Here is a 3,322-nt window from a genome sequence, read left to right as displayed (position 1 = left end):
TCTCTAAGTCTTTTGACATGAAAGACTTAGGACAGGCTCAACAGATTTTGGGAAGGCAGATAACCCGAGACAGGAAGAATAAAAGGTTATGGCTATTTCAGGAGAAGTATATTGAACGAGTGCTTTCACGTTTCAATATGAACAATGCCAAACCTGTTAGAATTCCATTAGCCAACCATTTCAAGTTAAGCAAGAGTTCTTGTCCCTCATCCAAGGAAGAGATCGGGGAGATGTCGACAGTACCATATTCTTCAGCAGTTGGAAGTTTGATGTATGCGATGGTGTGTACAAGGCCCGATATTGCTCATGCAGTGGGAACGGTGAGTCGTTTTCTCTCCAACCCCGGGAAAGAGCATTGGAATGCGGTAAAATGGATTCTCAGATATCTTAAAGGTACAAAGAATCTATGTCTTTGTTACGGGGGAGCTGATCCAATCTTGGAAGGCTATACTGATGCGGATATGGCCGGAGATCCTGATAGTAGGAAATCTACTTCAGGATTCATTTACACTTTTGCAGGAGGAACTGTTTCATGGCAGTCAAGACTACAAAAGTGTGTTGCATTATCCACAAGTGAAGCAGAGTATATTGCTGCCGCAGAAGCTGGAAAAGAAATGTTGTGGTTAAAGCGTTATCTTCAAGAATTTGGAATCAAGCAAAAGGAATACAGGGTACATTGTGACAGTCAGAGTGCTCTAGATTTGAGCAAGAACTCCATGTACCATTCCCGTACAAAACATATTGATATTCGCTATCATTGGATACGCGAGGTAATTGATCGACAACTGTTGAGACTAGTGAAGATCCATACAAAGGAGAATCCTGCGGATATGTTAACAAAGGTGGTGACTCGAGAGAAGTTGGAGTTATGCAGAGACATAACTGGAATGTTCGTGGATTCGGCTGGAGGGGGAGAATTGATGGTTTCCAGCCATATTCCAGCTTCACCTTCTAGATGCTGTAATCAAGATTTGTTTCTAGATATTCAAATAAGACAGCTTTGAACAACTCATACGGAAGTAGCAAAGTTGAATACGATGACGGCCGCCCACCTTCCTCGTTCACACCATTCCACCGCCATAGAATGTTTGCTATAAATAGAGGTGCAAACCTCAGTTGTAAATCATCCTAAATCACTCAGAGAAGTGTAATCACAACCTAGAGAGTGTGTGTGAGTTTGAGAGTTTTTTTGTAAGAGTTTTGTAATACTCTGTAAATCTATTCTTGTGAGTAATAGAGTTGTTTTTCTCTCAAATTTATATCTCCCAACGTCCAGGCGATCCCCTCTTCCTAACACAATCGGCATAAGTTTTGCTACTTTGATTGCCTAGTTCTCTCATTAGTGATGGATCAATGATCACTAGCACCTTAACACGAGTCATCTTTTTATTGTCAACTCTTTGTAATGGTGCACTTATTTTTCGACGCTAAAGTTAAAAATGCCACAGCCTCTTAACAATTCGGTTGCAGGCGACATCAAACCTCATTCCCTTTTATTTTATGGCAAGCAAGTCATGTCCACTACCACAACTGCTTTTTTGATCGTTGTATCCTAAAACTGATAATATATTTTAAGAAAACTGTGTTCAACGGACACCTTGATCTCTTTTTGTTTATGATATTGACTTTATTTTCTCTTTTATTTCATTCTTCTATATCATTATTTAGGGGCGATTATTTATTTATTTAAATTAAAGTGAGAGTTATGTAATTGTCCAAAACTATTATGTAACCCTTAGTGATGTAATAAAAATCAATTTATTTAATGACAAAATTTGTGATAGTATGAATTATTATAAATTTATATATAATAAAACGATATGCGCTAAAATATATTTTTATATTTTTACTGGCTTCTTATTAGCATTTTTATGATTACCATGTATGGTGAGATATACTTCGAAGGATTCAGACTTCTCTCAATTTTACAATTCAAGTTTTATGATTTTTTTTTTGCTAATAATTATATTCCTTAGTTCTCTGATTAACTATTAGTAGTTGGTAAACAATAGTTAAAACTAGCTTAAGTCTTATATAGTCATTAAATAACTACAATTATTTTCCGTTCGCTGACTGTTTTCTCTTGCCATCATCATCATTGTCACTATCATCAGAAATAATGATAACCGGAATCCTTGTTGACACTGTATTTTTAACTGGATCTTTATCTCTTGGGCTCTTGTTTACGTAGCCTTCCTTGCCCGCTGACGTGGCAATCAATGATTCACCTTCTTTCCTACAACACAAGAAAATATATTACTCAAACACGATATCTTCTATAAAATCTATGTTGGTGTTAAATTTCATACATTTCTTTTAAAAAAAATTAATTAAATTTATAAAACGATAGCAAAGGGCAAGGAACAAAATCACAAAGGAATTGATTGGAATTGGTGGATTGAGAAGATCAATTAATGATTTTTCGCAATTAATTTCATTTCATTGGTCGTCTAAAGTGAAAGTAATGTTGTTATGGAACTTCCAAAGAATCTATATTGTTGGTGCATAAATCCCGAGTTCAACAACAGCAACAAAGTCAGCCACGGCAACAAACTCAACCGCAACATCAATCACCGCCAATTGTTCAACAATTGTCTCAAGAGACTGTGTCTACTCCAACTCCGGAGGCACCACATACAGGAGCAGAAGGAGGAGTTAGTTCATCTGTGCTTCAGAATCTGAATGATTTGTATGTTCAAGCTATGGCTGATAATCTGAGAATGAAGAAGGATATGGATGCGAAAGTGGAGGAGTTGAGAGAAGAGAATCGTGTGAAAACTGAGGATGTTACTAGGTTGAGAACTCAGGTTGATTTGTTACAGAAGAAAGTTGGTGATCAATCATTGTTGTTAACTGCTGCAAAGAAAGAAGCTTCTGAAGCTAGAGAGGTGGCAGAGTCGGCTTTGGCTAGGATTACTGCTTGGGAAGAGAAGTTTGATCTGGTTGAATTGCCAGAGGGAGAAACTGATGTTCAAATGGTGGTGGCTCCTGGTACTTCAAAAGAAACAGCACTGTCAGTAATTCCTTTACAAATTGATTATAGTTTTAGTGAATTCTTGTCTAAACAGGATGAGCTCAAGCATTCTGTTGTTTATGATGATTTAGAGGAGGGGGAGATCCCTCACAACTTCACCAGAGCTGAGCTGGACGAGCTGGTGCGTCTAGAGCAAGAAGAAGCTAAAGCTGCTGACGCACAATCCGATGATCCTCCATCAGAGGATGATTCTTTTGGCCCTGAGATTTCTAAGGATATCGATGATGGGGAAGTTGATGGTTTAATGGAAGATGTTACTTTTGAAGAATATCCTACGTATATGAATGA

Source organism: Rutidosis leptorrhynchoides, chromosome 7 (genome assembly GCF_046630445.1).
Source record: "Rutidosis leptorrhynchoides isolate AG116_Rl617_1_P2 chromosome 7, CSIRO_AGI_Rlap_v1, whole genome shotgun sequence".
Lineage (NCBI taxonomy): Eukaryota > Viridiplantae > Streptophyta > Magnoliopsida > Asterales > Asteraceae > Rutidosis > Rutidosis leptorrhynchoides.
The sequence above is the reverse complement of the archived record's forward strand: the minus strand, read 5'-3'. Positions refer to the sequence as shown.